The following is a 13310-nucleotide window of genomic DNA, read 5'->3' on the forward strand; positions in this document are numbered from 1 at the left end:
GTACTGTCTGTTTTGTCGTAACCGCCTATCTTGGCAAGGTACATGGCTCATGGCGGATTAAACAAATATTCTGTAGGGAATTTGATGAGCTTAAAAATATTCTTTCAATATTAAAGTAGAACAAATAATTCTCCTATGTTGTAAACTATAAAAAAATCTAAGTATTAGTATTTGTAAATGACAATATTTCTTACAATTTAAAGGTCATAAGTCTTTCAACTGACAAATAGGTAAAAAATATTTGAAAATTATAACTCGTAATGTCCTTCATCATTACGACATTGGAAATATGCCTGTATGAACCCGCAATTACCCGACAATCTTCCACTCATTCAAAATATTCAGACGGTCATTCCCAGAAAGATTCTTTTTTATTTCGTATCAACATACTGTATGGAAAAGAAAAGTCAGTACTGCTCTGATCTGACCTCAGTAATTACGGAACGTATTTCAAATGTGTGCAATGGCATATCAGTCTAATGCAGCAGCATCCAACATCAAATAACACTGAAACGAAACATCCGTAATCCAGCATTCTAGTCACAAACGATATAATACGTTCTGAAAGCTTGTTGATAAAGTTCATGTCAACAGTGTAGGAACACTGATATGTGTTGATTGCGAAGTGTCAAGCTCTTGACACTCTATAACAACTTTTGCAAAATGTCCCACAAAACTGTCTAAGCAGTGATTTTATTTTATTGTTATGATCATGTTCCTTTAAAGACCAACAAAGAAATCGCTAAGACTTCGATAATGTAGCTTCAGATTTGTTGAAAAACGCTGTGTAATCACGCTCCCTTTTTCTCAGTGGACTTAGACATCTAAATAATGTGACCTTCCAAGTATACTGCTTAACGTAAATTGCTTATACGCTTATATCATGTGAAACTGGTTTCATGGAATCAAAAGTGTGCACCATTGCTAACGTATGCAAGAGAACCAGATGTTAAAATCGATCTCGTACGACCAAAACTTAACTACTTTAAAGGTGCGAAGTAAGACGGGAGAGAAGGTTAAATATAACGGTTTCACACAAACAATTTTTTGTTGCTTAAGTGACTCACAATGTTTGGTTACCTGACTCCGGCAGTAGCACTTAGAAGACACAACATCTGGCGGAGTGCGAACAAAGACGTTGCTGGTGTCAATGAGAGCGGTGAAGAACTGTTTTTGTTTGAAGTATCATCTTCCGAGTGACGATACGGCCAGCAACGTTTGCGTAAATAAAACAGGCGCTTGGGTTTATTTTTGTGCTCGCAGATGGCTGAGAGTTCGCAGGCGATCTTGCCGTGAGCGCAGCAATCTTTTAAAAATGCTTTACATTTCCTTCAGCTATGAATATAATAACTTACCGCTTGTATTTTATTTAACTTATTCAGTATACATTCTTACAAAACGCGTTTGGTATTTCGGAGACAAGTGTTTTGCTTGTCAAACATGTAAACTCGCTATGTACGAATGAAGTTGTCTGAGCGAGAAACATGATTCCTCTACATTCACTCGGCAGTGTTGGAAATTTTGCTCTTGTATTTTATTGACAGTCATACTGCACTTAATAGTACGGAAAATTGGGCACTTTCAAAGATGGTTGGTAATTCAGTTAATATGCATGGAGGTTGTAAGATTACTGACTTGCCTGTTTATTTCCGATTGATATTTCCCTTCTATGATGTTGTTCAAAAAACTTTCTGCAGGGTATACCGATAACACTGAACGAATTTCAAACTCTGATGAGATGTTAACACTTTCGTCTTGGTTCATCATTAAGTCGATAGATTGATATGTTTCCTTCTTCCCATAGTATCGCATTCTTCATTCGTGCCACACAGATGCAGGTGAAAATTTTCATGACGTAGTTATGAAGTGTTAATGGGCTATAATGTTGAATCTTTGGCCTACCTTTCGGTTTTGGGATCGGGTTGACCATCCCATTAACGAAGGTAGTGGAAGCTAAGAACAGGCCTTGATAGATGGGTCACCAGTGCGACACGGGTAAATACTTGAAAGTTCGATAGAGCTCCAAAGGGAGTCCATCAAACACAGGTAATCTATGGGTTTCGCCTTTAGTGATGGCGTCAAACGCTCCCATTTCAGTACCGTCAGTCTTCAAGGCGTCAGATACAGTGCGGTGTGACCTCCGTCACTCTGTCAGGATCTTCAGCAGAGTAAGGAATGGTGTAGCGTTATAGAAGGATGCACTGATGTCGTGCTGTGTAGAAAAGCATTGTGTTTCGTCTACATCAGTGACATGGATCAGCGCTAGCTGGCGTCGTCAGTGTTCTCTGATAACGTGATAAATGGACGACCTGTTCACTGTGAACCCATCAGGCGAACGACTGCACCAACAAATTTTTTTGTGCATATGCGCCACAATCTGTCCTTCGGCCAGGTTCACCACTGTCTGTCTCTCTGGTGATGGTGACACTGGACTGTAATACGGTAAAATGTTGTAACAGAAGTCGAGTGGCGGCCAGTCACATGCGGCAGTCTGACAGCCGTACAAAATTAAGGTATGCCTGATGATCTGTGTCATACTACTCCAGCATTGTGTGGTATGCTCCTGTGTGGTGGACACATGAGTACGAGGCATCCTCAATGGCGAGTCTGCAGTCAGAAGAAGTCAGATGATCAGTGTTAAGCTACCAACGGTTTCGGATCGCTGGTGGTGGAGGGCGAAAATACTTACGTACGCCATATGATCCATAAAGGCAATTGGCTACATCTCTGCACCCGCAGTGCGATGTAAGGGAACGAGACACATATATCCTGTCAATTTGGCTGGATGAATGGTTCGTGTACTGGGTGAATTCGACAATCTCGTTTTAGATGATCCCAAGTATGCACCACTCTATGGTGAAAGAAAGCAGACTGCCTCGGCCATCCGAACAAGCCTCCTGCCTAGCCAAAATTCCCACGTTTCGCACATTACAGATTAGTGTCCTCCACCCATCGTTCTCTAATTGCTCGCAGCTGTTCATATTAGTCCCTCAAGAGTCCGGAGGGATGAGTGCATCCACACAGAAGATATAATTTCGCCGTCAATGCGACTGCACTTAAGTATTTATATATGAGGTGTCCGTTCTTTGGACATACGTTGCAGTTGTCTGTGAAGCATTGCCCACATGACGTTGAGATCTGAAAATTACTTTTTCATTCTAATCTGAGGTCAGACATTAACCAAATCCATGCCACGTCATGTTGCAGCACTCCTGCTTCCTCGGGGGGCTCCTACACGGTATTAGGCAGGTGTACCAGTTTCTTTGGCTCTTCATTGTATTCAGAATGAAATGGTAATTTTCAGATCTGAACGTCATAGGGCATTGCATCACACACAAGTGCAACATGGGATATGTCCAAAGAACGGACACCTCATATATAAATTGCTAGAGGGAACTGGCACCTGATTCTTGCAGGGCTGTCCATATATCCTTAGAGTACGAGGGAATAAATCCTTAGAGTACGAGGGGGTTGAGATCTCTTCTGAACAGCACGTTGCCAGGAATCCCAGATATGCTCAATAATTTTCATATTTGGGGAATTTCATACCAACGGAAATGTTGAAGCTCAGAAGAGTGTCCCTGGAGCCACTCTGTAGCAATGCTGGCAGTATGGGGTGTCGCATTGTCCTGCTTTAATTTCCCAAGTTCATTGGAATGCACAATGGACATGAATGGATGGAGGCGACCAGACAGGATGCTTCGTACGTGCATCTGTCAGAGTCGTATCTAGACATGTCAGGCGTGCCATAACAATCCATCGCACCATAACATAACAGAACCTCTACCAGCCTGACCAGTCCCCTGCTGATATGTAGTGACCGTGAATTCATGATGTTCTCTCCATACCGGTACATGTACATCCGCTCGATACAATTTGAAAGGAGACGCGTCCGACCAGGCAACATGATTGCAGTTATCCACAGTAAAATGTGGGTGTTGATGGGCTCAGGCGAGGCGTGAAGCTTTGTTTTGTGAGGACGTCAAGGGTACACGAGTGGGCCTTCTCCTCCGAAAGCTCATACTGATGATGTTTTGTTGAATGTTTCACACGGTGACACTTACTGATGGCCCAGCTCTTAAACCTGAAGCAATTTGCGGAAGGGTTGAACTTCCGTCACGTTGAACGATTCTTTTCAGTTGTCGTTCGTTCCGTTCTTGCAGGATATTTCCCAGCCGCAGTGATATCGGAGATTTGATGTTCTACCGGGTTACAGATATTCACGGTGCACTCGTGTAAAAGTCGTACGGGAAAACCCCCACTTCATGGCAACCTCGGAGATGCTGTGTCCCACCGGTTGTGCGCCAACTATAACACCACGTTCGGACGCACTGAAACGTTGATAACCTGTCACTGTAGCAGCAGTAGCCGATCTAACAACTCTGCCAGACACTTGTTGTCTTATATAGGCGTTGTCGACCGCAGCGTCGTATTCTGCATGTTTGCATATGTCTGTATTTGAATAGACATGCCTATACCAGTTTCTTCGGCGCTTCGGCGTAAATGGCTGCTTGATTCATACAAATGATGACCGTTCTTCCAAACATGTCCGAAAGAACAGACACCACACATAAACTTACATGTAACGTTGGAAGTAGCGTTGCCATAAACCTGTTTTCAGTCTTTATTTTTACTTCCGATTTTGGACGACGATTTCTCTTCACTACGAAATATTCATTCCTGGCACGAAACTGGTCAGTCCGTAATTTTTTTTGTACGAAAGTAGTTGTATGGAACTGTATGGAACGTATGTAAGGGACATATCAACTGGACTCTTATATCTGCTGACCTTTTGATCTCGTGTACGGAGAGAGTGAGTCAGTTACACGCGACCGTTTCTTGTGATATTTACTTTCACCGTAACAGGAAAGATACACGGGAACCAGAAAAGCTACTAAACATGCAGACAGAAATATTCGATCAAAGTCAACCATATATACCTCAGTTACAGGAATCTGTCCGACAATCACGACAAACAGCTGTTAAGTTCTTTCGCATAAAACCGAAGTAACGACATAGAAGCGGAACGCGCGGAAGTTAAAAAGAAATAAAATAATGTGAAGTCGTGTGAGGAAGGTAAACTACGATTCTAAATACCGCAATCGTGAATAGATTACTATAAATTTTCCGCATTTCTACTGTAATAGTTTTTACTGCACTACTGAAAGTTCGGCCAATGTCCCATAGTCGGGTATTTATAGACGTACAACACAACGCACCATAACCAAGAGAACAGTAGTTAAATTCAACAGATTTACGGTCTTTAACATGCACATACTTATAAAATTCAATGTATTATGGACAGAAACAGTTTAACGGTTTTGTATTAGTCCTGTGACGCCCGTTACAGTCTGTAAATAAGTGATAGGTACAAACGTCAGGTATAGTACCACGCATCTGCATGTGAGTGCAGGGAAAATTTGCCGCGAGGAAACCCATGATGGAGTTACTTTCTGTTACGAATGACATGAGTAACATGATTCATTTCTGTTATTTAAATACAGGTTGAACCATAACTGTGGCTGTATTATATCAGTCAACAGGAGGCAACAACAACAACCTGCGTCGTATGTACATCAGGGAATATAGTTACACAACAGGTTATTCTTCATGACACCCCTATTCACTAGGTTAAAAATGTATTGGGTAGAAGTAATAATCAGATTAAAATGTGTGTGTATGTGTGTGTGTTCGCGCGCGTGTGTTGGTGAATCGACTTGGAACGAAGGTGCACATTACAACATTATAGTCATATGTTACTGAAGGAGAACAGCGTAATCCTGAGTGGACTAGGCACTCTCATGTTCAAAAATATCCACACGATGCGAGTCGCATTCCGTCTGACTGGCAAGCAGCCCACATAGAGTAACTTTCTTACAAGTCCTTTAATCATATTTCGGTACAGTTATTTGACTACACAAAATCATTACGAAAAGTGACTACTTGAGAACATTGCTCTGTATGACAATATAAATTAACACCACATTAATAAAAGTGTCAGAGAACATCCTATTAGAGTGAGACAGTTCTTAACGTTCCTGTGCTCAAACGTATTACAATCTGTGACATTTCTAAAATGTTAATGGACTCATTAGTACGGGAGACAACTGTTCCTCGTAAACAACACAAATAATTCCGTACTTCTGACGCAACACCATATTATTCCGATTAAGATATTTTCCTAGAATATCTGTACTCCAAAAATTCTATGAAAATTCGAAATTTCTTGTTCTTTAAAGGGTTTCCTACCACCTGTTGAACATCGTTCGCTTGGCTAGTAGTTTTGTTCCAACTGGTTAATGAACTAGCCAGATAGAAAGCGATTAACAGCGTCATGCGCTATAAGGAAACCTCACGATGAAAATCGTGTCACTAACAACATGTTTGTGTTCATGATGACACGTGGATCTACGTGCAGTTCTAAAGCCACGTATCGTCCTAGTTATCTAACATAAAGAGACATTAAAATGTAAATTATTTATAAGCAGCTAGTTGTGCATACGTTTCAACTGTAAATGAGAAGAGGAACTACTGTGTTCTAAATCTGGACTCAAACCCAGCCGTGACTGGCAGTGCAAGATATGCAAACCTTTCGTGCCTGATAGAGATTCAGATACAGCATTGATCGTCATTTTTGAATAGTATCAGTTAGCAAAGCTTATCTTGAAATACTGAACAAAAATTTCCTTGCGAGATCGGGATTCCTATCCAGCATATATTGTCTTTGTTAATTAACCACGAAAGATATAAAATATAGTTTTATTAAAAATAACGAATTTGAACGACGTGAAAGTAAAGTCTTTGTGTTTTACGTGGTTCCAAATCCAGAACCATTTGTAACTATAATGGAATACCAACTATTGAATTTATCCTAAAGTAGCTAGAAGTTCAACGTTGAAATGCCTATGCGAATCAATAATTTTTAATCAACCGGAATATGAAACCTTTGCCTATCTTTGTTCATTTTTTACCGCGAATGAACGTTTAACATCGGTTTCTTTCATCAGTAGCAAGATGTGTGCATGTTCGAACTTGAAATAGCCTGACGAGATGTTCAGTACTGACTGCGAATAGAAAACCACATATATCGACGTTGACTACACACTGTCGGACTTTAACTATGGATTTTTTTTTTACCTGAAGCTTGGGGTGGCATGTTTAAACTTGAAATAATGTGAGGAGAAGTCCTCTGTCTCATTGGGAGTCGAAGCGTCACTTACCGTCATTGCTCACAACGAATGAAGACACGTTAAAAATCAAAGTATTTTCCGCCAGCAGTTGGGTGTGCTCATGGTGGAGCTTGAAAAGACGTGATTAAAGCTTTTGTGGCGGACCAGGATTCGAACCCATACGCATGCGTTACATAAAGAACTTCAGGCGTTTGTAATCTCAAGCAAACAACGAACTGATGAAAGTCGAAAGTTATGAAGGTCTCAAATACCGCGAAATGGAAGATCTAATTTCGATTTCCTGTCCAGATCCAATTTATTCAACTTTTCAAGCTCGAATAAAAGGTAGAACAGGCACTCAGTGACCAGGCATTTGGTTCATTAACTAAAATAAAATTAGTAGTTTAAGAAATTACTGCTGACAGGATGTCCACATGTCGGCAGTTCCGCCTCTGTCGTGGCCCAAGTTAACCTCCAGTCAGTAGCGAAGGGTCATCATCATTAATGTGAATCTGGACCAACGGTGCAATACTAAGTACTTTACTTGGCTTAACCAGAGGTGACAGTTAAAATCTTTCGCCGTCGTTGAGAACGGAACCTGCACTATGCGTATAGCCGGCCACTGTGGACGAGCAGTTCTAGGGGCTTCAGTCTGGAACCGCGCGACCGCTAAGGTTGCAGGTTCTAATCCTACCTAGGGCATGGATGTGTGTGATGTCCTTAGGTCAGTTAGGTTTATGTAGTTCTAAGTTATAGCGGATTGATGACCTCAGATGTTAAGTCCCGTAGTGCTCAAAGCCATTTGAGCCATTTGAACTATGCGTATAACAATTTTGCACCTAACCACCAGACTATTTAATTATGTATGGGAATTTTGTCGTAAAGCAAATACGGCGTGGTGGATGAGAATTCTCCCTGGCCCCGTGGAGTTGATTACAGCCTATTCAGTACCTTCATTTCTTTATTCAAACAACATCACCGTTAAGTAGTTGCTTTCGACTTGATTTTGTACTCAAATAACAGCCAATATTCACCAACTGGCAACTCTGTAGGATGCGAAAGTTCCCACAAAAGTTGTAGCCTTCCACTTGAACTATTGTGTGTATGAAATCTTATGGGACTTAACTGCTAAGGTTATCAGTCCCTAAGCTTACACACTACTTAACCTAAATCATCCTAAGGACAAACACACACACCCATGCCCGAGCGAGGACTCGAACGTCCGCTGGGACCAGCCGCACTCTTGAGCAATTCTGCTGCGTTATGTGCATGTGGCAAACAAGTAGTGAGAGATAAAAGCAAGTTAATTTCTGAAACATATATCTTCTGCCTGTTGACAGCATCAGTCTGTTCATAGCTCACACGTAATTTACTTCATTTCCTAACCATTCAATGAAACATCATCGATATGGGCTTTCGGATCCGAAGGCCCACTCGTGTACACTAGATGATTGTACGACATAAAGCTTCAAAAGCTTCAAGCCTCACCTGGGCCCGTCAGTACCGTCATTGGACTGTTTTCTATTATAAACATGTTGCCAGGTCGGACGAGTCTCGTTTCAAATTGTATCCACGGATGTGGAGACTACCTCATGACTCCACGGAGCCTGAATGTCTGCAGGGGACTGCTCAAGCTGGTGGAGGTTCTGTAATGGTGTGGGACCTTTGATATGAGTGACACGTGATACGATCAGAAGCATCCTATCAGATCATCTGCATCCATTCACGTCCATTGTTCGTCCCATTGGACTTGGGCAATGCCAGCAAGAAAATTCGACACCCCACACGCCCGGAATTGCTACGGAGTTGCTCCAGTGACACTATTCTGAGTTTAAACACTTCCACTGGCCACGAAACTCCCCAGACATGAACACTATCGAGCATATCTGGGATGCCTTGAAACGTGCTGTTCAGAAGAGATCTCCACCCGATTTATGGACCGCCCTGCAGGATTCATGTTGTCAGTTCCCTCCAGCGCTACTTCAGACACTGGTCGAGTCCATACCACGTCATGCTGCGGCACTTCGGCATGCTCGCTGGGACCCTACACGATATTAGGCAGGGTTAGCAGTTCCTTTGGCTCTTCAGTGTAGTTCCCCTGCTAGGAATCGAGAAAGAGAGCAAATAGTATCAGAATCCTTTGCTAAATTACGCAGTCCGATTCCTTGCTTACTCCACGGCTTTATTGTCTTACAGACTGAAGGGTTGCAACAGGCTGTGGAAGTATTGTGGCTTGTAGTTGATTCCGACAGGCAGGGTGAAGCCCTAGGCATAACACACCGAGTTATTCTTCTGTTCTCCCCTGGCTGGAGGGCGCTTAACTTCCAATCTTGCGGAAGCATTACAGGATCAAGGGACAGCGAAAGATTTTAGAAATAGCGTTATTGGGGATACAATGTTACCCTGTATCAAAGATTACTACCTTCGCACTCAGAGACCGAGTGAAACCTTGTAGGAAAATATAGAAGCGATACGTATCGCCATTGTGGCTTTAAAACTTCATGTGAATGACGAGGCGGCGATCTAAAATATTCTGGAATGCGTTAAGCCCGAAGCTTGTCGTGTTTGATGTATTTTAATCAACCGGTAACGTTTGCGGAATTAGACGAATTAATGCTTAAGATAGACTATTTTCGTTTTGCCGATACTAAGCGCGAAGGTGCGAAGGATTTGCCAGAACAAGCGGCACTTATTCCACAAGAGGAGAATAGCCGAATGATGGGTCGGTTAAGACCAAGCGGTTTTGTCGCTACGGTGATTCTGGAAATTTGGTGAATCGGTGACACGCGCCGCGTAATGCAAAAAAATGATTCTGAGTGTAATGGGACTTAACATCTGAGGTCATCAGAACTACTTAAAAATAACTAACCTAAGGACATCACACACATCCATACCCGAGGCAGGATTCGAACCTGCGACCGTAGCGGTCACGCTGTTCCAGACTAAAGCACCTAGAACCACTCGCCCACTGTGACCGGAAGCCGCGTAATGTGCGTCCGGGCAGCTGACCCCGGGAGTTTGTAGGTGCGTTGAAATCTAAAACTGCTATTAAACACTGTAACTCCATTACAGTAGCCGTCAGTTCACTTTTACCGCTTGTTTTGGCTGCGGTAAATCATGAAATAACGTGTGGCTTAACAGATTCAGGCAGCAGCCACTCAATGCTTGAAGATGATTGGCATATTCTCAATCGCAACATTTGTAAGCTTTCTGCACTACAACCTGCCTTGAATGGATGTCATACTGCAAATCGTTAGGTGTTACCTCTGATTGGTCGTTGTAAGGCGAGTATTTCTGTGCAAGGGTGTTCCTGTCCCATTCAATTCGCTATTGGCAAGCAACTTTGCAATAAGGTTCTTTTCGGCTGTGATTGGATTCAGTTTACTGGTTCGGCCTTGAACGTTTTCTTTTAAATTTTACCCCCCAAAAGAATTTCAAATTGTGTCAGTGTATTCCGGCCACAGGATCTAACGCCATTACTCTGCATGATTATAAATTTAAGATAGGCTATCTTCGTAATTCTGAGTCTGAGGCGATGCTATGCCTTACGTGTGATTTCCCGGATGTCTTAACAGACAAACTAGGTGTTACCAACACGAACTATACATGATCTGCCTTATTGACGATTTTCCGGTGCTTCAGCCCCCTTACAGGTTGTCACCGCACAAAATAAAAGCCGGCCGGGGTGGCTGAGCGGTTCTAGGCGCTACAATCTGGAACCGCGCGACCGCTACGGTCGCAGGTTCGAATCCTGCCTCGGGCATGGATGTGTGTGATGTTCTTAGGTTAGTTAGGTTTAAGTAGTTCTAAGTTCTAGGGACTGATGCCCTCTGAAGTTAAGTCCCATAGTGCTCAGAGCCATTTGAACCATTTGAACAAAATGAAAATCTCGCGACAGTTGGTGGAGCAGATGCTCCATGATGGGGTTATTAGGTCTTCTACCTCTCCCCATGCCACTCCCGTCTCTTTAGTTTCCAAGAGTCAGGGATTCGGATGTCGAAGGGACTTTCGTTTCCGACTGTCAGATAAGAAGGTTGTCTTTGAATCTGTGCCACTAAAGCACCGCTGTTTCATTTGGTTTTCTGGTCCTTATTTCTTTTCTATTTTCTATCTAATTAAAATAAGTGAACATTCATTATTATGCTATTTATTTATTTTACTTATATTTGCTTTATATTTTAAAGCATTATTTTAGGGTTTTATACTTCTTTTTAGTTTATCATTTAACATGTGTGTATTATCTAAAGTGAAAACAACAGGCAAATAATTATTATGATATAAAATCACGATAATGACAGACTATAAATAAAGGCTTAAAGCACTTAGTCATCTTACATCACAGAAATAAAATGGACGAAATTTCTTCACATCAGATGCACGAGAGCAAAACAGAGCAAGATTTCAAATTGTCTCAGTTGACCCTCTAAATATCCTGATTTGTATCAGACATATTTCAGTACAGTGGTAAGCATTGGCGACGAGAACTGATTATGTCCCAGCGACAACAGCTTGATTATATTGTTTCTCGAGTGGAGACTGACTTAATATTCATTCAACAGAACCAGATCTGAAAATCTTCTCACGAATTTCTTCCAACTCTGAAAGACCTACGCATGCTATCATATCAACAAGTTCCTTGTCTATACAGTTCTTTCATATTGACAGCCTCCAAGAATACGACAACTACACTCATTTGTCTAGATTACCGGGAAATAAGATGTCTTCCAGATACCTTTTTCACTGGTCAGACGTTTGTTTACCAGATGTTGACGCTGTCACAAGGACATTTTTTGCTTCAAAGAAAGATTCTCGAATTATTGGCCCAAACCCACCGTTTGTTTCTTTTAGAACTGTGAATAGGCGGTTGGTCAGTATGAAAAAACCGTTTTGGTCATCATACCAGAGTACCATCGCATCCCAAGTCACACAATCTCGCTATCATGCTCGGGTAGAGAGCTTCTTATACCGCTTGTAATCGCGTCCAAGCGCTGCGCTGCACTACGCTGCGTGGATTTTGTGCTGTGTTACCGCGTCCGAAATCGCATCCAAGTACACGACTGTGCTATATTCTCTGGCTCTTACATTGAACTAATTCGTCCGTCTATGGTAGATACTCTGGCTCTTACATTGTACTAACTCGTCCGTGTATCGCATTCAGGTACAGTACCATCTATATCCTCTAGCTTATAGGCTGGTACTACTCCGTAGGAAAGAGAGGTTGTCGTGAATGACAGTCTGCCTCCTCCTCACGGACGTCCTGCACGCAAAATGATGGAATTGGACTATGAGTTTACAACTGGAGTGATAGTACAACTACATTTCGCAATATGCCACCTTGGCTCTTTAGACTATAAAGGAGGATTGATAGCCACGAACAGTCTTCTGAAGTTTTTAAAAGTGTTAAGATGGATTTCTCCAAAGTGCTAAACTCCTCTCAGCTATTAGGGAGGAAGACGAGACCAATTGACGAACACTTGGGTTTGTGGTTATTGCAGGAGAAAATGGACAATTTGTTAATGCATTGGTAGCATAAATTACACTGAAAATGGCATGCTCCTTAGCAGCAATACTTTAAATGTGCTTATACCCGTTACTAAATCGTATTGCGATAGTATTATGGTAGTTAATTTGTGATCAAGTGGTCCATCTGGAGCAATTAGAACAAGGACGATACGTAATGTTAAAGAAGGAGATTTGTGGCAAATGTAATAATTATTTATGCAGAAATTTTCCAAGTTGGTCTATGAGAGACACGGTGTCAAGGTGAAGCTACCTTTTCTCCTGCGTGGGAACGATAATGTGACAGCTAGATAAATACCTGAAAAAATCAGTACAGAATCACTGGAAATATTATTATATTCTGAGGAAATGCAAAAGTCTTCTGGGTATACTGTATAAATCAGAATTACCTGACGTTGCAATGGGTGCTGTAATGGAACAGTTAAATGTAATATAGCAGCAGTTTTGGGTGACTGCTTTTGGCTAGGACTGAACCAATGACTCTTCGGAATTTTTAATAAAATGGAGATGTATGACTAACTAATATCAAACCACAACTTCTCGGTGGAAGGACACTGACAGGGAAACAGCAATGTGATGGTGGACAACAATAAGGCAGTTCAAGCAGACTGTTTAGTGCGA

This window comes from Schistocerca cancellata, chromosome 5 (genome assembly GCF_023864275.1).
Source record: "Schistocerca cancellata isolate TAMUIC-IGC-003103 chromosome 5, iqSchCanc2.1, whole genome shotgun sequence".
NCBI classification, from domain to species: Eukaryota; Metazoa; Arthropoda; class Insecta; order Orthoptera; family Acrididae; genus Schistocerca; species Schistocerca cancellata.